This window comes from Anopheles arabiensis, chromosome 2, assembly GCF_016920715.1.
Source record: "Anopheles arabiensis isolate DONGOLA chromosome 2, AaraD3, whole genome shotgun sequence".
Taxonomy (NCBI): domain Eukaryota; kingdom Metazoa; phylum Arthropoda; class Insecta; order Diptera; family Culicidae; genus Anopheles; species Anopheles arabiensis.
In genome coordinates this window covers 84,084,395-84,109,052 of record NC_053517.1, presented here as the reverse complement: position 1 = coordinate 84,109,052, position 24,658 = coordinate 84,084,395, and the positions used below count along the sequence as shown (strand labels likewise).

Sequence of the window (24,658 nt, the reverse complement as noted above, 5' to 3'; positions counted from 1 at the left end):
TTAAATTATGATTATCATCATCATTTTATTATGATGAACAAAGCCATTCTACTCCATTTGTAAATTTTAATTATTGCAGAACTATTATGCAAAGAAAAACTGTTACCTTGGACGTTGAGAATTGCGATCAAAACAAAAAACCATCTTCTTCATGCCAACACTCAGCCGAACAAAATGTATTTTTCTTAATAATTCCGCACTTTTACGCTCACTTCTCGGAGGGTCATTTTTCCTCTCCCAGAAGCAGATCTTTGGTGCAAATCTGCACCACCAACGGCCATCTAATCAAGTGATTAAAGTGAGCCACCGGGCTCGAGGGGTCGTGCCACCCGGTCAGCCACTGGAAAGTATGATTAAAAAATCCCTTACCGGTGAAACGGTGAGCCACGGGGCGTTTTTGTCGAGCTTTTTTATTCGGTTTGCTGCTGGCGGGGCATTTTGGGTTTGTTTATTCGTCTCCGTGACCGATTTCGCCGTGTGTGTGTCGGTACGGACGCCAACCAAAAAGAGTCATCACAGTGGGGGGAGGACGAAAGGGACTGGCGTACCGTCGAAAAAGGGACAAAATTAACAAGGGAAAGGCCTGGGTAGAAACAGTGGCGTGTTGTGATAGTTAAGCCTTCGCTTGCGCCGCTGGTGCTGGTGCTGGTGTTGGCGTGAAGCACCATGCGTCTCCACCGACCGACCGAGGCTGCCACGTGGCGTGACGAAACCAGCACATTTCGGCAGATGACGGAAACCGTTCCCCTGAAAGCCGGGTGTCCCTCGGCTTGCTCCCTTCGCCGATGGTGATGGTTAATGGATTTTTCAAACATTTCACAGGCAACACGCAAAATTACCATAACGTGTTCATTCCGGATGGCTGTTCGCGTTCCGCCGCGGCTGGTGGATGGAACTTCGTGCCGCTTTGTCCTTGCTGCTTCGTACCTTTGCACCGGTGTGTGTGTGTGTGTGTGTGTGTGTGTGTGTGTGTGTGTGTGTGTGTGTGTATGTGTGTTAGTTAATTCGTGGTTTAGGTCTTGCCAGATAGACTGATTGGCAGGAACGCGGGCTTTTTCGACGGTTGGATAATTTAAATTGTCACCTCATCTTTACCGCGCCAACCGAAGCGAACCGCCGCTGCTCGGCACCCTTTCGTAAGGGATTTGGCGCGATCTCACCACTCAGTAAGCGGCTTGAAGGAGGCTTGAAGAATAACTATAGCGACTGAAAACTTTTAGTTTTACCATCCCTAACCGTGCAACATGCTCCCTGCCTTTAGCCAAGGGTGTTAAGTGTTTTATTTCGATTCACCACTGTAGCTGGTGGCACATCCGCAGGAAGGTCTGATAGCTTGGGGGCAGGGCTGAAATCGCAGGGAGGAAAGCAGCAGGGAGTACTGCAATGTAGACTATTACACACGAACTCGCTAAGTGGCAGTAATACTGCGGGACAATTTTAATCAACGTTATTAGCGTGAGGTTGTTATGTGTGCCGGTGATAGAGAAGAGAGTGTAAAAAAGGCAAGCTTATTGCGGCTTCTGTATTAATGCGATACCGCTAAATAAAAAAATAAGGTTGTATTAAAGTGACAAACGTTCAATGACTGAAGTTTTTATCACAAGCATTTTAGTAGTTTCGGTGAATAAATAACATATATTCTTAATCCAATAACATTACTACTACTATTAATAACATTGCTATTACTATACAATTTTACTTTACGATAGTCACTTGATAATTAAAATACAATAATACAATCAGAATATAATAAAAATAATAAATGAAAGTAGAAATAATCTAATAAATAGTAACAATTGTTTTAATGGCGATGAGTAACAATAAACAATTTAAAAACCAAATTTAGTATCTTTGATTATGAATTGAATAGTTAAGTAGTATTTATATGTTAATCAATTAAATAATGATTATAAATGTTTCCATGTTTTTTTTTTATTTTATTAGTTTCGAGAGCATATTAAAACAAAGCGTTAATGTTATATTTTACAAATCGTACAAAATTTTGGGTAAAAATAACAAAATAAAATAAGCATTTTCCTAACAAAGCAATGCTGACGCCTTTGTCTTTCACTGCCAATTCAATTAAATACAGATCAATAGCATTAAGCATTGAGAAGCATCCCATGTCATCGTGCTACCAAAGCCACATCGAACGTTCGAACCGAATTTGATATGATTTGCTAGCGCCGCATTGCCTACGAAAGTGATTGAATTTTCCTTTTTCAAGATCAATGCTCTCGCCCGTACGAGATTATTCACCGCAGCCCAGCAAACTGTAATGAACCGCACTGCAGACTCGGTTGTGTACCTTCGTAAGACAGTGGAGCACACGCACACACACACGCGCACACAAGGCGAAACCACCCAGCTCATCACGTGGCAATCGGACACGGAATTCATCAACCGAGCGCGCGCAACCGGTGCGGCAGCAAAGAAATGGAGGCGCAAATTTATTCACTCACTTGATTAATTAGCTGTGGAATAATTGGATCGATAGCGTCAATTTGATTTACTTTTTGCCCGATAGCCAAACTAAAAGGCACCAAACAACGTCCACCGCAAGCTTGATGAGCAGCATGATAGCGACCGACGGGCACGAGGGAACGAGCAGGTGGAAACAATTCGGAAAAGTTTTGCTCACACCACATCCGAGCTTCGAGCTGTGCTGCTGCTGCTGCTGCTGCTCGTCGGTCGGAACGGTGCTTCAAGTTTACGGTAGTATCGCAATGCCAGTTTCACGCTGCGGCACTGATTAGGTAAGCTTTGCCGATTCAGAAGGTTCGGAAGGAGGTGGTGGAAAAAAAAGAGAAACCCGGGACACTTCAGTTAACAGTTTGCCGCACGCCAACCTCAGCCGCGGGAAGAATTAATGCCTGTCAATGTTTTCGTGATAATAATTCTCACTGTATTTCTTCCGCTGTGCTGACGGTTGGCAGGGACGGTTTCGAGCTGTTTCCACAACCGCATTGACGTACAATTAATCAGCATCGACTGTCAGCGGGAGCAGCTTCATTGAATCTGTCGTTTGTGAAATCATTCTGCTGGATTTTCCTGGTGAGTGACCAACAAACTGGGTGGTAATTAGGGAAGTGAGTATTTATGACACCTTTTTATTGTGCTTTTGAGAGGTGTTGTGTTCTGGAAAGTAAATTAATTATGGGTTTGGAATTTTTGAAATTTTAGCCACAAAGGCACAGTAAGAGGTTTATGTTACATGAGATTCTTTATGAATGCTCAAACATTATCGTACGCTGAATGATTTAAAAAGGTAACATTTTAATTAAATTGTTTTTTGACTGACCTTTCCATTACCAGGTTACAATACGACCTGTCCGATAGGAACTTTCTGACACCGGAATCTCCCTGAGGACCACCGGTAACTATCGGTACACTTATTTATCATTTTTCTACAGCTCCGCTCTACGAGTCCAACCCAACTCCCTGCCGAACACTATAAACTTGCTGCAACATCCATCGATACCACCGCCAAACCCGGTGGGACTATACATTTGATCATAATTCATTTCACGACCCGACTCAACCGTTTCCACCGTATCGTCCCCAGACCTGCCTCGTGCAAACACCCGGCCGGTATGCTGTACCGTTGGAGAAAAAGTTCGCCAACTTAATCCCAATCCAATCGTGAAAATGCTACTTTATTTCGTGTTTCCTGCCCATTGACCAGGGCCATGGTTCGGAACCTGGGGGTGCGGTACCGATAACGAGTGTAAGCGGATGAAAATTAACTTCCACACACACACACACACACACATACATACTAGGGGTGGCGGGCGCAGGCATTTCAATGAACGGTTCAAAAGGGACCAATCCCCAGCTGAAACGGGCCGAAACTATATGCGTGAGGTACACCAAATACAGTTCAACCAACAGAAAAGAAACAGAAAACCAGGCGCTCACAGTCTAAAAAGTATGCCCATAAATATAGCTTTAGAAGCGTGCCCATGATCACGGCTTCCAATCGGCACACTGGTGAGCGGAGTGTGCTGCTGAAGCGTGTTTCGGAACCAAACCGGAGCTGGGAAAGGTGAAAAAGTCAAAACATCAACATAAAGTAAAATGTGATGATGAGGGAAAATGTATGAACGGTTCCGATAACCACGATCAAATCTCGATCTTTTTTAGTGTGTGTGCTTTTGCTCAATAACCGGCATCTGCCGGAAATATTTATGAAGGGATATGGTAAAAAGGTGCCACAATGTATGCTGCTTTGGCTTTTTGTGTTACTGAGTTGGTGGTGGTGTTAAATCGATTCGTTAAGGCGATAATAGTAATAGTCAAATAATTCTTCTCTTCTATTTGCAAGTTGTGAGTGTTCAACCCTTTTTTGAAACTAATATTTAATGGAAATTCTTATTTCCTGAAGAACTAGCATAATTGAATAAAAGATAACATGAAAAAAATACAAGTTTGTTGATTCTGTACTGAATCGGATTAATACAAGCTCGGTTTTAAAACATCTCAATATCAAGTGAAATGGCTAGTGTTTGAACAGTTTTTTTTGTAGACTTAAGCTGCTAAATTTTAAAAATAAATGTAGCCTTCTTCTATTTGACGTCCTACGTGACATTATTTTTCTTTATTTCTATTATTTTATTAATTACAAACATCTTGGGCTAAATAAGAACTGAATATAGGACTTAAAATAAATCTTAGAAATGAAGAGAAAGAGCATAAATTTAACCTAGCCTGACGCTTAGCGCCTGACACACGACTATTAGCGATACAGGGAGGACCTGTGCTGCAAAATATTACTGTCAATATCATAAAAATAATATCTGAAAAGAAATCTATGTCAGCGTCACGTACTCAATTGTGACATTCAGAGGTGATGCACAAACAATTGATGTGATCAGTACATACTTGGTGACATTAGCAACCACCGCTTGATCAGTGACATTGTTATGACTTTTTAACCACTTGGTAATGACTTTGTCATGAATTTTACTGTAATCAGTTCTCCAAAACTCAGTGTGCCGCAGTGTGACCGCCAATTTGGTGGAGTTTGTATCTCACTGCCATGCTGCATTCGCTTCGGGAGCCCAGATGGATGTCATCTATACCGACCTTAAGGCTGCCTTTGATCGGGTGAATCATCGCTTGCTGTTGGCGAAGCTTGCTCGTCTTGGATTCTCTACCCCTTTAGTGGAGTGGTTCGAATCTTACCTCACCAATCGTCGATATCGCGTGAAAGTTGAATGTATGACATCTAGGGAATTCGTGAGTTGTTCAGGCGTGCCACAGGGTAGTAACCTTGGACCTTTGCTGTTTTCTCTATTTTTCAATGACGTTACTACTGTAGTAAGGGAATCTGAATGTTTATTGTATGCGGACGATCTTATACTTTTTTTCCTGTCAGGTGTTTTGGTGATTGTCTTGTCCTGCAAGCATCGATCGACTCTTTTTCCGACTGGTGTCTGAACAACGACCTACAAATTTCTGTTGATAAATGTTTGTCCATGTCGTTTCACCGTTCTAATTGTCCAATAGTGTTTAACTACTGTATCTCCGGTACACAATTACAACGACACAGTGCAGTAAAAGACTTAGGAGTTACCCTTGACCGTAAACTTGACTTTTATGTGCACCATAACGAAATTATTGATTGAGCGAACAGAATGCTAGGATTTATACGCAGGCAGTCGAGAGAATTCTCCGACCCACATTGTCTTGTCGCACTCTAAAAATCACTAGTCAGATCCATCTTAGAATACTCCTCAGTAGTTTGGTGCCCATCGTCGTCGTTATGGTCGAATAAGATTGAGTCAGTGCAGAAAAAAATCACCCGTTTGGTCTTACGGTTCACACCCTGGCGTAACGTAGCAGTGAGACCTAGTTATCATGCCCGGTGTTTAATTTTTGGACTCGAGTCTCTCGCTACTCGTCGCGAAACGGCGCAAATCTTGTTTATGAAAAAAATCATCCTAGGAGAGATAGATTCACCGGACCTTTTAGCTAGAGTTAATTTCCACGTACCTGCTCGTATTTTAAGAAACTTTAGGCTACTAAGAGTTGACCAAACTAGACGTGCATATAGCGATAATGAACCTTTGACTGCGATGGCTATTAGATTTAATGCACATTATGACTCTTTTGACTGGAATTCCCTTAGTTAACCTGTTTTTCTTGCTGTGATACTCTGTGTTATTTATTTTGTGCTGATGTTACATTGTACCGTGATGCTTTATGTCATTATAAGTTTAGTTTATAAGATCAGTGATAAGGCCAATGATGGCCAATCACTTAACATTTACAAATAAACAAATAAACAAATAAATGTGCTCAGCGTCATGTGCTCTACTCATGAGAGATATGCGGCGCGTGCGAGTATTCCCAAGCAACATAATGAGCATGTTTTCTCGCTCTGTATGAACTGACAGAACATGACACAAAACAAAGCGAGAAAACATGTTCAATTTCTTGATTGGTACCACACACCTAGTATATTCCAAAAAATGTCGTAATTATCACCGACAGAAAATGTCGTGACTAAATGAGTGTTGGTATCAAGAGTTGGGTGCTAAATAAAATGTCACCAAGTATGTGATTAGTTCACCAACTGTTTGAGTTTCACCTCGGATCATCTCAGTTGTGTACATGAGCTTATTTGAGCTTTGTTTCAGTCATGAGTGTTGGTGACTGAAACATTGGCATTTGGCAGCATTGTTCGCAACCAGAAAAAATCAAAATTATGCCTGCGCCTCTCAAGCATTCGCATAATGGACTGAGTATTAGCAATCAAGTTGCTAATCAAGCTACCTCGATCATGTTCATTGTTTTCGATGGTGATTATCACGAAATTATCATTACATTTTGCAGCACTGGGGAGGACGCATAACGGAAAAAATATTAGGCTAGGAATTTTTTGCAGGGGGAAAACGCTATAGTAAACAATGAAATGTATGAGAATTGAACGAAGTTGAAAATCAAAGTGAAGGGATGCTTGATTGAACGCCAGTAAATATTGATGCAGAGGATCGCATGACCCGTAAAAGGGCGTCTTGCGAGCAAATGAATAAAATTAAGATTCCCCAAAACGTGCATACAGAAAGAGAATTGCATAGGAAGATTAGGAACGTCCGTTGCGTTTAGAAGCAGCCCACTTATAAAATTCGATTGTTCAACTAAACGGCGATCCTGTAAGAGCATTAAATTCAACGGACGGAGTAGAGAGAAAGAGGAGCGTTAGGGCGACCTAGTCTGGTGGCAGTGCGTGTTAAAATTCTTTTGGATTTTGTCGATTCTAGCTATCCAGGCGGCATTAGTTGGACACTACACTATACTAGCATATTCCACTATAGGATGTACTAAACTACAGCACTCCGTGACGGTCTCCACAGGCTTTCGAGACTTTTTCAATACCACACAACCGGATAGTCAGTCTTCAGGGAGGACGAACCATATGAGGCTTGAACTTGCCCCCACTTGGCGGGCATGTTATTGAGTCGTGAAAGTTGACGAATATAATACCAGATGATTGTAATAAATGTAGCCTTTTTTTATAATCCATTCCCCAACGTTAAAAAGAGTCTCTTTAAAATATGAAAAGATACCAATACAAAAAACTTACAAATCAAAGTGAGTGGAAAATTGACTTTAACTTGGGGAGCATATTCCAGTTTTACTTTCTTTATTCGAGGAATTTATTCGTTCTCTTTTCGGAAAATCATTCAAAATTCTATTTGTTTTCGATATTCATATCAACCCCAATGCACAATGCAAGGCTTTCACCACGCAAGTGTATCTTTAGCCGAGCAAAACGTCCGATTTAACAAGTTTTCGTCCCAAAAAAGGAGGTCAATTCAGTTAATCAGATTTCAATCCCTTCCCGCTACTGCAGCAAATGAATCAGTAGTTTCTATCATGCTGAAGATGGAACGCAAAGTATCGAACATTTCGTTGCGATTCAACAAACGCTCCACGAAGAAATAGGAAAGCTCGACACACAAATTCATCACTTTTCACACTGCAGCACAAAATAAAGCATTCCCTCGCAACGGTGCGGGACGACGGAGCAGGGATGATTCGATAAAAAGCAAATTCTGACCCATTTGCGACAAATTTAGTCTCCTCATTCATCTTGCCGCTACGGTGCCATTCGTTGCTGCATGGGTAAGCTGCCCGTGGAGTAAGATCGTGCGAGACATGCAGAGCGAACGGAAAAAGCGTGTGCCCCGTCCCTGGTTCATTTGGTTTAAACGTTGTTACATCATACAATTTGTCGTACGGTGCTGTGTATAGCGCTGGTGGTATCGTCTTGGCGTGTTCAGCTCCCCCGCTTGTGTCTTGTGAGTAAGTAACCCGTTCTTCTTCTGGGATAAAAAAAGTGTTTCTTTTTTTTTTGTTTGCCGTTCCCCCAAGACACAAAATGCACAAGAAAGTCATCCGTGCGGAACGACAGGCAAAAAGGAAACGGCGACGCATGACGCAGTCCTCCTCCGTCGTCGTCGTCGTCGTCATCGTCTTTTGCTCCATTTTGTAAAGCTCATGCAAGAAGAAGAGAGGGAGAAAAGGGGGAACGGTACAACTTCGCATTCATCCGGAACCGAAAGGTTCGCCCGAACCGGTCCCGCCATGTATGAAGGTGAGTGAAGGATGTTTGCGAACCGGTTGTGCTTGGCTGCATTGAATGAAATGGTCCTCCCTTGCTTCTTGCCAAAGGACGGATCAACGTGCGACGACCGGCCAGGTGGCGGGGAGGCGAGAGCATCGGAGTGAGATATAAATAAATAGTTACAAAAGTTTGTCCGTTCGCCTGAATGGTAGCGCCTTCGAGTGAGTTGGATGCTACGGGACACGGGAACACCAGTGCCCAGCGGCGATGGATGCATGTCACTCAGTCAGTGCTGGCAGGCAAGGACATTATGAAAACCTTTCAAAAGGTAAAGTGTGTATGTGTGTAGGTGTGTCGGTTGATTTGTCTAAAGTTGGTGGCAAGAGTGGAGGAAAGCGATGGAAAAGCTAACTACTTTTTGCAGCGGGAGTTACATTGTACAAGACACTTAAAGGGTCACCAGGTGGAAACTGAATCCCAGGGAAATTGTTTTTCTTGTTCGTTAGTCGTTTCGTGTCTTTTGGAGGAAGCTGTTTGAAACTCTAGAATAAAACGATCCCAGAAATATGGGTTTTCATTATTTCTTATATTTCTACTATTATATTTTTTTGCATTGAAACTAATGATGAAAAATTTGGTGTAAAATATTTCTATAATCATGACCAGTATGTACAATACATTCACTGTTTGGTAAAAAAAATACTAGCAATCAACGCGTTTAAATATTTCTTCTGCTCGATTATGCAATTATTTAACATTACGCTCAACCTCCACCCGTAGGATAACTTAAACGACAGGAAACTTGAACCACAACCAAGCTGCCAATATAGCTGGCAAGTGAGTCCGATCGGCTACAAACAGCCCGCCATTAACGAGCAACAGCGCTGCGCAAGCAGCAAATAAAGTAAAAAACAAAAAGTAGCGAAGAAATTGCACTTACCACCTTTCATGATGCTAACGATGTCGCTTCATCTTCCTAGCCGGGGCAGCGCAACAAACGACACTTTACAAAACACACTTGGCTGACTCCTGCACCCGACCACAACATTCACTGTCGCCAAGCTCCGCCCCAAAAGCAGTGAAAAACGTTTACGTCAGGAGCTATCGGGCTTTCCGGGTTTATCTGTAAAGAAAGCGTCAAATGAGACGGTGTGAGAGAGGGAAGAAAAGACAAACGATGAGTGTGGAGAGACGAGCCAGAGCGGTTAGAGTAAAAAAAAGTGTTATTACGAAGCCCGTTTTCTAGTTAAACTGGTAATGATAGTTTATTTGTGGGGAAAAAAAAGGAACGGAATAAACGAATGTACGCAGGACATCGTACAACTCTTAAGCACAAACAAGCAGTCGGCACGATGAAGGATATTATTTCTTTTCCACCAGCTTTAACGGAACACACACACACACACAAACGAAGGACAAACTCTATCATCCGTTGTATGTTTGCCAACGTATATATCATTTGCTCACACCGATGTCCGCTGTGAGCCGCATCTCCCGCAGCAGCAGCCCTTAGCACACATCCGGCCGAGCAAGCGCTGGTTGAGTGGGGGAGGAAATTTTGCGGAAGCATCTGAACGGCAAACGCTTTCACCTAATCCTGGATCTGTGCCCGGGTGCTCCCTCCCAGAAATGGCTACCGGCTGTAGCCCGTTTACCCGTGAGCTGTCGAAAGGCTGACGAAATGCGGCACGATTTGTCGTGTGGAAAATAGTGAAAAAGACAAATGACTGCACTTTTTTGTTTCTTGGTTTTGGCGAGCATTCTCTCCAAAAACGGATTTCTGTAGGGAAAGCGGATCCCTCTCCGTAGATGAATAACGAAATAATGCCTTTGGGAGAAGGAGGCGGAATGGTTCGGGTTCTGCGTTTTTGTTCTACCATGTGTTTGAGATGAGATGTGGTTTCCTGATTTTCCTGGCAAGGTAAACAAACTGGAGAGGAAGCAAAACTAATCGGAGTGTAGATGACGATGAAACAACGGCCAGCACAATGTATGCAGAGCGCACACAGTTTGATGAGAAAGTGGTTTATAATTTGTAGATCAAATATGCACAGTGAAGGAGGGAAAGCGGTGTTCTAGGATGATTTATGGCTGAAATTAATATCCTCAGGAGGTTGTGTATGAAGAAATAGTAGTTCAGCTTGGTTGTTATTCACTTTAAAAAAATGTGTTTTAAATGTTTCTTAACATATCAGCTTTTGAGGGTTGCAAGTGATGGTTTTTTTTGGAAAAATGTGTCAAAACTTTGAATTGATTTCATGTTTGAGTTATTTTACACTATCATAAATTAATATAAAGAGCAATGCTAAATAAATCAGCACCAAACATGGATAAAACCTGTATTTAAGTGCATCTATATAACTTTTAAAACCTTAAAATTGTTGTTATATTATGTTGAGAATGTCAAAAATCTGATTAATCAACCTTTCAATTCGTCGCAATTGATCTTAAGTTACTGAATGTTGAAAAATTAATTCTGAGACTGTTGTCCTCGAGTAATTTTAGGTTATAACATCAAAAACACGTTGATGCTACACATTCGTTGATTAAGTAACAACGAGGGCAGTGCTGCATTCTACTCCTTCTGGTTACGATCTGTTAACTGCTCAGCTGCTATTAGTGTAAGCAAATAGACAACGAACGTTCACCACGACGACCCATGCAGCACTGTCAACCAACGCGGATCCCCGTTGGGCATGATAAAATCCGCTTACAGCACGGTCACCACAAAAGTGAACCGCAGAGACCACGGCTTCTAATTTCAGTCAATTGTCACATTCCAAAAGCCGAGCGAGACCGTTGGACCTTTTAAAAATCCCCGCCACGAAAAAGGGCCCTTCGTTTCACTGCGCTGTTTTTTGGCCCCACGGTGGAAATTGCTCTCGGAGGAGAAAGCGCCATTGCCGCATGTTTCGCACCTGCACGCGTCAAGCCCGCTCGTTACGCTGCGTGACAAAGCTTGGCCCGGATATTAAAGACTCGGCACTGCTTCCACCTGGGTACGCAAAATGGAAGACACCATTCCACACCAACAAACCCATACAACCCATCACCGATGGGGGTAGTTTTTCACCTTTTGGGGTGCGAATGCTAGGCATGCAACACAACGGAATCATTCCTTCCCGTGGGGAGTGGCGATGGTTTCGTGCGGCACCACTGCTACCTTTGCGGAAGGTCTCCAAAGGAATGTGCTTCGACAGGCAAATCCAATCCCCCACCCAGTTGGGTCGTCGCCGGGTGACGCACAGGACGTATCACAACTCACGTGAAGATATCTACAGTTCATCCACGCTCGCGGCGAAAGATAAGTCAACGTAGGCAAAGGGAGTCACTAGGCGGAGTGTGTGTGTGTGTGTGGCCTTGGGCTTTGATTGCAGCCGCCACCATCACACCATCACCATCGTCATCAGCTATTCCTTCCAAAGCGCACAAAACAAACGTCACACACTCGAGCGAGCGCTGCGAAACCACTGGCAAGCAATGTTTTGAAGGATTCTTTGGGCGCACCGGGCACGGAACTGAAGGACTTATGGGATCCGGCTGGGGCGGGATAGAAATGTGACCCAAGCCTGTACTGTATCCATTTCAAGCGTCATGTCGTGTATGCATGCGGTTCGCTTTCGGTACTTGAAATGTGTCCATGAATTCCGTGCTTCGTGGAAAGCAAGCGTTGGGCGTTCTGGCACGGCTTATGTGTCACCCGAGCAGGCCAATCTCGAGAGACGAACGAGATGGCAAAGTGGAAACAGGTTCGTTATGGGCGTGTGTGTGTGTGTGTGAGTGTGTCGGTTAGTGAAATTATATACGAATCAACCATCCCGTTTGAAGGATAAAGAGCGAAAGACACTCCCATCCCGTTTGACGCACACTGGCTAGGAATGGGAAAGGATGATGAAATAGTGTCCCAGTGATCGTGTTAAATCTCGGCAGCCTGTTTGATAAAAACCGGGCAAGACTTTTCGCTCTTTATCTTCCTAGCAGGTGTTATTATCCTTCCCGAACGCATTGTTTGGCTTTCATTTCTGCCTGCTTTGAATGAACAGCCGCGGGCTTCGTGCATTCAACATGGAAACACACACACACACTCGCAAAAACTCCACAGGATCATCCTGTGTCGAAAAAGTCGCTCCACGAAGCACCTCGTGAATTGGCAAACTGCAGCCAAACTGGTATAAAAAAGCGTAAAGGCAAGCTTTCGGCCGGAAAGCACCTTTGTTTACTGAAAACACAGGTTGGATTTTGACGTGCAGGCAAAGCTATATCAACGGCCGGCCAGCAGTCGCCGCTTATGCTTATTTGTTCAACTGTATCACTCTTATGCTTCTCACTGTTGTTTTGTTGTGTTGTTTGTTTTCCCTTTTTTTTGCGGCGTTTTGTTTCTCATTTGAAAGCACTCGACAAGCGCACGATCGCTCGAACTTTATTCTTTATTGGTGCGAAAATTTTTGCTCACACAGCAGCATCACGCGACGGTCGGCTTCAGTCAGCGGGCGTGTGTAATATTTTCCCACTTTCGTCGAAGTGTACCATCCTTCTTTATCCTTGCGCACACAGCCAACACAGCCTGACTTTTCCACCCAAACGCACGCAAACAAATGGAATGCAAATAAAGTTTGAATCGCGCGAGTAACGGACCGTATGAGAGAGAAAGAGTCCGCAAAAAAAACGCGTCGCAAACAAACAGCACCAAACTAGGCCCTTCATGGCATGCGAAACTCGTTTCTGTTATTTCTGCCCACTGGAAACACTTGCAGCAATGCCCACTCTATGTGTCTGTGTGTGTTTGTGATAGTGGGGTATTTGATGAACACAAAAAATACAACAGCAACCATGCCAAGCGGGCGTGGGCGTTGCGTTGCTTTCTGTTGGTTTGAATTTTCATTTCATCGTGCCAGCATTTTTGGCATAGCTCGGCCTTTTGTTGTTGGCGATTGGTATGCATCATGGTGGTCAGTTCCCAAGCCGATCTGTGGAGGCGCTTTGCGTTGGTCCGAACGTCAAGGACTTGTCGGCGGACGTGGGATCAATTGGAGTTGTTTGGGCGAGCTGTTTGTTTGAAGTGCTGCATCATGAATTTTCACACAGAAAATCAATTCACCAGTGATGGGTGGTTGTGGTAGTTTATTTTGGCTTTTGCTGAAGAAAGACAGGACAAAACATTATTTTTGGTCTGTTAAGTTAAAATTGATCAAATGCAGTGTTTCAATTGAGTCAAGGGTTATGTTGATTGTTTTGATAAAACGCCATCTTTGCCAGATTTCAGGTTTTTAGTTCAATCATTCAATGTATCATACAATGTGTGAACTATTCAGAAATAATTTCGATGTTTATATTGGTAAGAAATGTTGTTTGGACTTTATAAAAGATTCAAATGTTCAATAGCGGTATTTCACAGCAAAGTGGCCAAAAATTCATTATTATGTCAAATGAATGAACATTCTAAAGAGAAAATTAAGGGTTTCATAACATAATTTGTGTTATTACTAACGCTGTAAATAAGCATAATGTAACGAAATGACCTTTTGACCTTATCTTCAATTATTGTGATATTTTATCATACTGCTATCATAATTCTTCTTCTTCTTATTCTATTTGGCGTAACGTCCTACGCGGACATGCCGGGCTATACAGGCTTTTGAGACTTAATTCATTACCACGCAGCCGGATATAGTCAATCCTTGCTACAGGGGGACGGTTCATTTTGGGCTTGAACCCATGACGGGCATGTTATCGAGTCGTTCGAGTAGACGACTGTACCACGGGACCGCTATCATAGGTACAGGTAACATATGTAAGTAAAGTCGTAGTCAGTACAAATTTTTCATATTGCATTTTTTTTTAAATGATTGGGCCCTTCACGATTCTAGTAAGTTTTTTTGTATGGAGTTTGACAGTTGGAGGCTGAAATCAAGTAAACACTCCATACAAAGCCGCACACAAAACTAGCCTGCAATTTTCAGACGAGATTATTCAAGCCTCAAAGTTAGAATTGGATTCGAGTACCTGCTCGAAAAATGGCGAAACAAGGTGGTGTTTACATTTACCCCAAGGTGCATTAAAGAGATGAGGTGATGGAATTCAGAATCAAAGTGTATGTAGTCCAGATGGTCTCATAGTATGCATTTTATCACCAAATTTGAATATCACTTTTTGACAGGACTGGTGAAAACTTTTGCTCAAACAAGCTTTCAGGAGGCATGACGAATACACAAAACACTATTAAAATCTTCATTCAGTAACAGAAGCGATACAAATCAGCCTTCTAAATTCATACGCCTTGTGATAAGCCCACCTTTATAGTATACTCACTTAGATAGCTGTTCGAAATCTTCTATACAATGCAAACAGCTGACAGACTGAAATTTCAGCCAACTAAATAAAAACGAAAAGGGCTCCGATGTTGGATCTTTCGAATTGCTTTCACAACAACAACCAAAAGAAATAAACTTGATGATAATAAATTACCATTTTTGAAGTTTATCTTTGCGGAGATTTGCGGTCTTGTCCTGCTGCAGGCCAACCATCATCATCATGCTGGATCATATGAGTTCGAGTACTATCAAAATTGTACGTTTCTTATGAGAGCGTTAATTGAAAATCGTTTATTTTTATTATTATTAGTGTGGAGTCATACACACCAATCATTTCATTGCATTCCTATTGCAATAAGTTTGTACAAATCATTTTTCAGTCAAGTTCTCAAAGAATGGAAAATTATTGTTCATATGTTATGTTTATTTATATACATAGTTTCATTGATAATTGCTCTCGTTGAGCCTTATTGGCGAATTTTCTGTAATATTAAAAAGAATAATTCAAGAAGATGTAACGTGTTATATTTACGGTATGTTGAAAAACTGAAATTGTTACCCTTTGTTCTCATCAATTCATTGAAAAATACCTTTTTCACAACAAATTGTGCCAGTAATGATACATTTACCATATTGATACTACATTTTTTAACAAATAGCGCACCATTCAATTGTTAATTTACCTTTTTTTATTTAAATTTGTTGAAACAATAGAATCATTAGAGCTTAGATTTATGTACAATTTGATCGTTTAGTTACCGTTTAGTAATTGAAATGTAAAGAGATAATTAGTTTTAAAAACTGTAACATTAAAATAAGATTAATGTCAAAAGTAATCTTCATTGATTGCTTGATAATTAAAACAATTGAAGCTACATATTCATAAAAATAAAAATAAATTTAAACTGAAGTCGAAATCATATAAACAAGCAATAGCTTAAGCTCTTTACACATTTACCAAATTATATAAATGCGTAACAAATTACGTAGAGCTCAATATCTTATTCAAAATAGAACGAAAATTGAAGAAAAATGTGACAGAACTATTTGCCCAACCATCCCTACCAGATGGGACATGTCACCATCTAGTCAATGTGATAAATTGAATTAAGTGTTCATCAATGCTTCCACGAAGTGAAGGAAAAATTGTCACCAAGACGACAGTTCAAATACAATACCATGCTTACAAATTCACAAAATCGTTTTTTCCCAAAAAACGGAAAATACAAAGGAATGATTCACAGCAGAAAAGAGTGAAAAATGCAAAAAAAAGAAACACTCTGATCTGCTGCATTGGCACCGTGTGCATCGAAATGCATGAAATCTGTCAATTTTGGCGAGCAGAAAAAAATCCCTGTATTGCAATAGGGAGCAACGGCAGCAACACCTGCCATTTGACTCACTTCCCATATTGCTGAAATTGCATCCTGTCACCCTCTTCAGGCAACCCCGAATAACAGATTGAAGTAGAGCGCAAGACAGAGTGGGAGGACGAAGAATACCCCTTAATAAACTTCACCCGTGTTTTTTTCTTCTTCTGAACGACAAATATGATTGCAAAAGCATTCGTCATTTTGCTTCCCATCTCAGCGCGATTTAGCGTCGGGATTGCAGTTTGAGAGCGCATACCGATGGCACACGCGACACAGCTCCGTTGACAGCCCCGTTGACAGGCGAACGTTTGCCGTCGGGGGCGAACTGCTTACTCGACGCCGCAACGTCAGCCAAACGTTCCGCCACAAGCGCCGAATTGAAGTGATTGATTTTGTTTCGCTCGCTCTCACCTACCATTCGTTGCTGTCGGGGTTCAAAAGCAATTTCACCCACCTTAGCCAAAAAGGTGCAAATGAAGCACTGCTCCGCTGATGAAGGTATGATGTGATCCATCACAATATGGGCAAATTACCGCGAGCGCGGAAAAAACGCGGCGCTGCCAGCAACGGGAAAGCATGAGTTGGGAATTGTTTGCATTTTGATGAATATTTCGTATGATGAATGCAGAAAAAGTGAATATTACTTCAAATTGAATCGTAGCCTCAAGGCGGTTGGAAAATCCAATCTGGAAAAGTATATGTGTGTGTGTGTTTGTGGCCTTTTTTCCGATGGTTTGAGAAGAAAAATGAGTACAGTTTTCAATTACCATTACTGCATAATTTAATTTTCTCCACCATACCCGAAAGGGATAGTTCATGCCAGCGTTGGAGCAGGTGGCCAGCACGGTGTGCGAGAAGCATAACATCACCCACGGGGAAACCGTTCGCTCGCGTAATGATGATGGAAATGAAGGAAACAGTGACGAACTGTGCGTTTCTCTATCCCCCTCTTATCGCTCTCTATCTATCTCTACTTCTCTGATACAGGGTCGCTATTGGTATTGAACGTCTGCCAGAGGTGAAAACGATTGGTTCCAGCCTGCACGCTGGATGCTCAGTCCGTACTAATTGCTTCTCGCTGTAGGGAAGTTCGTATTTTTTATTGCCTCCCACTATTACTATTCTGCTGCGGCCTGCACCTGCAGCAAAATGCTCCCCAGTGTTATTTCATTCCTCTTTTTCTATCAAGTACGAACCCCACAAGGTACGTGACGAACGAATGATTTCGACAATTTTGACAGCGAAAATGTGTCTCAGTGTCGCGCCCGTACCTCAACCCGCGCGTATGTGAGAAAATTAAGATTCAACCCGCGCGAAACGGTCACGAACGGTACCGGCACACAGGGATGGCTGTGTTCCCCTCGTTTCGGGACAGTTGATTTATAGAAATAGACACAGAGGAAAAGCACAGCGGCACGGCGAGATCGGGTGGGAAATTATAACTTATGGCCGATGATTTATTGCTGCAGCTAGAAATTGGCTGCAGCCTGACACTGCTGCTGTTAGTGCACCAGCTGCAATTTTTCGTTCACTTCCACCCTCTCTGGGTGCGATGCTGCCGACTACCCGGCAGCGCTGCGAAATGAAGCGACTAGCAGCAGCAGCGTCATCTGCAAAGGCTGAAAAAAAAGGTTTGCATGCGAGTTGCTGTATCACAAGCAAAGGAGAAAAAAAGCACACATACACTACAGAGAGCTAGAAAAGAATGGAATTAGATCACGTCCGAAGTCGCATCGTCCCGCGTGTGTGTGTGCCGGGTGGTGCATTTATAATATTATTGCGCTTGAATGATTTGCACAGCGGGGCACACGAAGTGCACGGGTGCTGCCATGCGAAGTGACACAAATTAAAACTAGGATGCAGATAAAACAGAGCGCAATGCCTAAAACCAATGAATGCTGGGATGGAAAGTAGCAATAAAAAATACGATCAGCTTTGTGTCTTTATTTGAGAACTTGTCCCAGCTAGGCCAATCATTTGAATGAAAGCGACTGGGCAAACGAACGTAAATTTGAAACAATTTCAGACCTTCATTTAGGCAAATAATTCCACCCATCGCACTACACTACATAATTGCTGTCGTCATAAGCACTATTCAAACAGCTGCTACGATACGCCCAATCTAATTCTGCTCCATAAAATAGCCTCCACACATTCCCACACGCCACACATACAACAGTTGTGTCTGTTGCTGTTTCCCCCGGCCACTCTGCACAAGCCCGAACAATCTGGTCCCCGAAAGTGGCAGCATCCGCTTTCACACTTCACTGGCTTAATTTAATTAAACTCATAAAAGTACTGGTGCTGCGAAGCCCGTGGCAATGTGTGTGTATGCGCACCATTTGACGCGTTTTCTTTAGCAGATTGGAACAGCAATATCAAGTTGAAAGAGCTTTTCTAGGTTTTGTGCGGTGCGTTGTAGCTAACAAAAAGGAACGGACGGTACAATCCATCATCGTTGGGCTCACATACGCTCACATACGTGCGCGTGATGAAGATTGCTAGGAAATTGTGGACAGCACAATGGCCGTGAAAAGAGTGATGCGTGTGGGCCGGTAGAAAATTTCCTCAACGGTTCTTGTCTTATACGAAGACACGAGTCTAAGTTTTTCTAATATTTATCAAACAAATGAGCGAATAAAACAATGCCAGAGTTATCAATTTGGATATTATTCATTTAACGTGTTATTAGGTCCAATTCTTATAAAAAAAGATAAGATATGAACGAGATCAATGTGCATTGAACTGAGACAAGATGTTCAAGATCATTAGAAATTTCCTTTTTACAGCAGCACGTAACTTAAATCACTTTTTCCTCGTTTTTTGTTTGTTTACTGTTTAGGTGACCTCAAAGCTGAATAGGTTAAGTTTTATTAATGATTAATTCTTATGTTGTCAGCTTGTTACTTTTAATATCAGCATTTACATCATCAAATTGTTTGTGTTAATAATTATTAACAACCGATTCGCACAGAAGGTGTTGTTCCCTGTAATTGACGACAGAGGGCCACGCGGTAAACGTCCAACACTGATCGGGCCGAGTACTCCCGAAGGCTCACGATCGGGGTTACGGGAGAGAAGAAAGTTCACTCTTTCGCCTTAGCCCGAGACAAGTGACGGATTTTTTAGCGTCTCTCAATAAAATTCGAACATACAGATAGCTTAAAAAACAATTGTTTTTATTAATAATAATTTACTGTGGGCGAAAGAAAGAATGCTGTTGATAACGTCTCAACAGTTTGTTTGTATTGAGTTTAATTTAATTCATTATAATGAAGTTTTTGAACTTCGATGGTTCAAAAATAGGGTTTGCAATAAGAAGAAAACATTGAAATTAAACATTAAAACAAAAACATTAACATTAATTTTTTTTTACAATTTTCTATTCTTATGATTGCTCAAAAAGTTTGAAGAAAAGCGGTTAATGCAGCAAAACAAAAACACACATTTGACCCATTATACATTCCTGTCCTTTCACAGCTAATTATGTTACACTGTTCACTTTGTTGGCTCAGCAGTCGTAACTTCAAGTCGATTAATTAGACATTGGGTCAGCTTCAAAAGATAATACGCGTTCGCATTCGTACCAATGCGCGCGGAGCGATTGTTTAGCACCGGCACCCTCAATTAGCTATTGTTTTACCGAGAATGAAATGTGAAATTCGTTTGAACCAAACCGCTACCAAACCTCCCCTATTCCTACCCTGCTGGGCGGCATACACACGGGGAGGGAGGCAATAAAAACCGACAAAACGCTTTGAACCACCCGAACCACCCGAGCCGCTACGGTGTACGGATTTCATTTCATTCTCTGACATTCACCACGGGTGTTTTGTTTACGCAAAAAAAAACTGGTAGGGTATAAATCATCGAACGCCAGTTATCGGACTGTATTGGGGGGTATGGGAAGAGCCTGGGAGAGGCTAATGGGACAGCAGCATCGGCAGAGAGCGCACTGGAGATAACATTTAATTAGATCAATATTTTCCCACAGGATCTCATTAAATTTTCAATTCACTCAGCCTTGCGTACAGCACCGAGCACAAAGGCGAGCTGGGAGGGAAGGTTCAAAACGGTACGACGGTACAGAGGCATGGGGGGGCATTAAATGAAATTTCGTAGAAACTCTCCGATCCGGCCACAGTCCGATCCGGCCACAGTCCGATCCGCCATTTGTATCGGCACGGCTCACTCGTTCTCGACGGTCGGTGATCAAAGCATTTCGGACTAATGAATCATTAATTGATTGGCTTGGGCCGAAGCTGCAAGCGTCCAATATTTATACAATCAAATAAAGCTGTAATGGGATGAAAGGTTAATGGTTTGTGTGTTTGTGTGTGTTTGTCTCTTTTTGCTGTTTTGTTGCTTTACGCCCGCACCGACACACACACACAATGAGAAAGGCGTCCGTCGTGCACAAGGACACCAATTATAACTCTAAAGGGAACTCACAGAGTTTCTCATTGTTTGTGCTCCCGGTCCTTGCCGTGCCTTGAAGCGCTCCATTATCACGAATCCGTTTCGGGATAGCGAATTCCCTCGAGATGTGTTATCACCATAAAGCACAATAACATTGTTCTGCTACATCGAACTCATCCTCGCCCTGGAACGTTTATTTAGCACTCCCGCCTGCCAAAACCGCTCCGCTTTTGTGCGTCTCGTGTCAACGTGTGTCAGGATAACGGCAATGCTATGACAGTGTGGAACGAACACAAAACCCCCCGTAGTAAACCATTTCTTATGCGTCACCTCACTCGAGTGAATAATGATTGGAAAATCAGGGAACGGAGCATCCAATAAGCCGGCCTGGAACGGCGTCCCTTCGATTCTTTTTGTTTTCCCTTTTGTCCCTCGCCTTAAAGGAAATGGTGTAGAAAATAATAGGAAAATCGGGCTCCGGTCCCGATCGTATCGCACCCAGCACAGTTTAAACTAACGAACATAATCCAGCCCTCGAACACATACACAGCGGGCGCCCTTCTGCCTCCGCCCCCTCAAAATCAGTGTGTTCAACAATCCATATTATTAAAATTCAAAGCAAGCTGCCTTGTTTGCAAAGTGCGTCATCACTATTTGACCTTCCAGCTTTCTTTGTGTCCTACGGCACCCCCCCCCCCCCAACTCAACCCCGAAAAAATGATTGAATCCTGTGGGAGATAACTGGATGTCGGTACTCGTGTCGATCTATCCTTTGTTTGCGTACCGAAATTGAAAAGATAAAACAAGAAACTCAACATTAGCGACGACTCTCTTGCCGAAAATCCGCTTAAAAGTGTTTTGATTTTGATGTAATCCCATTTAACAAACGCGAACTTCTTGCACGCGCTGAGCTTTGACTGGGAGGACCCTCACACATTCGGCACTTCCAGTGCGCGCCAATCCTTCAATGGCTTTGTGTGTGTCAGTGGATTTTACGCGAATGGTGCCTTCCGCAAAGGACGTATCTTTGGGACCGTGTTGCTGAGTGTTTGAGGTTGAAAGAGAAGGGGAAAGAAAGAAATAATAGATCAAGCTTCTGACTCAATACTATACAACACTGGCGTGGGGATGAGAAGAGAGACAGTGTGAAGGAAGAATTTGTATTTTAGAAGCTTTCGAGCGTCCTCCCGACCATTCACAGCCATCAGCACACAAACGAAGACACACCGCGCGTTCACTCACACACACATAGACACACACACACACTGTGTTCTGGAATGGTTGGAATTCATTGCCACTGCTGCTGCTGCTGTGGTAAAAATTCCATTTACGCCAATTCACACAGCCACAAACGCACACAGCGACTCGCATCCCGTTCCCGCCCGCCATTTCTCTTTCTTGGGTGATGGAAAGAATTTTAATAGGAAATATTTGTTATTCAACAAAGCCAGTTAAGTACTGGCACACGCACGGTCGGTACCGTGGTGCGCGCAAATGTGGCTTTTCCACAGGTTCCGGACACCCCCAAAATTCTTGGGAGGTTCTAAAGTGAAGCAGTCGTTTCAAAATTTATTAAATTATTATGCTTCACATTACGCCACGGAGAGAAAATGGCAGCGCCGGAAAGGCCTCCTTCCAGCGCGTCATTACCGGCCAATGGATGTGTTTTTCGCGGTACCGGTGTGTCTGTGAGCCCGGTTTGTGTGCGGTGGCCATTCCCACTCCGATTCAGTTACCCGGGCGATAAATCTGATTAAATTTTGTACATTTGTGTGACGGCCTGTGTGTGTGTGTGTGTGGGTGTTGTTGATTGTGCTGAGGAATTGAATTATGGTTCACGTTACAGACTCTGAAAGACGAACGACATGTTTTTCGTCCAATTTGTGGGTGCTACATAAAATAGAATTATTCAAAGGAGTTTTACACGCGGTTATGGTTAATGATGCTTTGCCCGTACATAAATTTCGTTGGACGCAAATGTGATCGTTTGCAATTATGACTGACAATGAGCAGAACGCTGAAAATCCACCAGCACCACAGTGTGTGGGAGAGTAATTAAAAAGACTTATTAAATAAAGTCATTTGGTCCATGGAATTAAGCATTTCACAAACAATTCATGAGTCAATGAAGTTATTACTCGCTTTGACAAAATATTACCGGTGTTTTAGAGTAAACAATGACAATTTACAGGAGTTTCGGATGCATTTTTGAGGTATCTGAAAATTATGATCAATGAGCAACTCTCACGAAAAAAGGGCTAACTGCATCAAATCCATCTCTATTTTGTTTGGAACGAATTGAGTGTGAATGAAATTGGATCGGTATTACACCAGCGTTACAGTTGAATCTCGTGCCATTTGCTTCGAAACGCGTGTCTTTATTTGCGAATCGCATGCCACTATTATCAAATGCGTGCCTTTACAATCGACGGGTTACTCGGCAGCATGGTACACACAAAGTAGCGAAATCAACTTTAGGCTGGCATAAACGCGAAGGTTGTTAAGTCAAGAATAGGAATCATCGTTTTTTACACATTAGTTATTAAAAATAATAATAATTATTTTGAGTTACATGACAATAACCTCTCTCAATTTCCTCTCTCCCCTTGTAACAAATCGTAACGTTTGACGACTCTCCCTTTCCCTAATCCAGCGATCGACGAAGTGCGACTCTTTGGCATCGAGATGGCAGCTCTTTCAGTTCACATATTTCATAGAATTTTCTTATATTTTTATTGTTGGTTCAACAATTTGACTCTTCACGTGAAATTCTACGAACATTATTGTAGAATTTGGCTCTTTCGGTGATAAAGTTTGCCGATCACTGTTCTTACCTATCAGCGTTACGTAGTTCATGGATGACATTTTAAGCAAAGTTTAATAATTTGTATGCACTATTAGAATTAAACTATGATCTGAATTATTTGATTTATTACGAAAAACATTATTGACATTATTGATGTATAATACTGTTTCATCTTTTATTATTGTTTTCATTTTTAATATTATTGCTATTATTATTGTTATTATTATACACCACGGCCTGCTTGAACTGTCTAGTCAAAATATTGTTTTTATTGCTCTTTTTTTTTAATTTTAATTTTATTTTTATGTAATATCATTAATTTTATTGTAAGGAAGAAATAATTGTTATAAGGAACAATAATTATTTTTATTTAAAAAAATGTTATTTATAATACTACTTTTCAGATAATGGGAACTCGACGTTTGCACTACATCAAAAAACCCAATTTGCTTTGTTTCGAAATGCTCATCATTAAATCTAGCAATATAATCTTATTAAATCCATGCCCAAAACCGTTGCCGCGTTGCTTTGAACTGCTTGATATGGCTCTGAATAGTAAACCTCACAAAGACTCGCACAAACCACCAGCCTTCAGCTAACTTTCGCCCAGCATTCGCCCAGCGACGGCACGACACGGCTCGACTGCACACCGAACCATCCACCTGCTATAATTACGTGCCAACGTGTAATCAATCAAACCTGGCACTACCGCTGCCGGTGTGCAAAAACCATTGTAATCCGAAGCACCGGGCACCGTCTTCACCGATTATTACTATGCACCAGCACCAATGGTGCCGGGAATGCTGCTGCTGCTGCTGCTGCTCCCCAAAAAGATAGACGAACCGTAGTCGCAGTTGAAGCGGAGTAGACAAGATAGCGCAGCAGCTTTGCGAACAGTACTAGCTTTGAATGATGAGTGGTTTTTCACCGAAGGGAGGGAGGGGGGGGGGAGACCGTGTCAAGAGAGTGGAGGAACTCTGAAAGGAAATTCTACTCCCCATTCGAGCAGCATTCCACATCAAAGCTCGTCCGGTTTTGGAAGCAGCACCGCAGAACTGAAGCACCTCCCTTGCGTGTGTCGTGACTGAGTTGTTGGCTTTCCGTGAGTACGCTCTGGTTTTAAATTATTCTTTTACACCAAACTTAACATTTTACACCCTTTCACCACCACCGCCTG

The 24,658-nt window shown here is 42.3% G+C and overlaps 1 protein-coding gene across 12 annotated transcripts in view; it reads right to left on the bottom strand.

The window, feature by feature from the left end:
* LOC120897239 (potassium voltage-gated channel protein Shal) overlaps positions 1 to 24,658 on the bottom strand; it is a 114,475-nt gene that overhangs the window by 52,336 nt on the left and 37,481 nt on the right. For all 12 annotated transcript variants that reach the window (XM_040301947.1, XM_040301939.1, XM_040301951.1 and 9 more), the window contains one exon: positions 9,513 to 9,695. The gene's annotated coding sequence lies outside the window, so the exon portion shown is untranslated. The remainder of the gene's footprint in view (positions 1 to 9,512; positions 9,696 to 24,658) is intronic.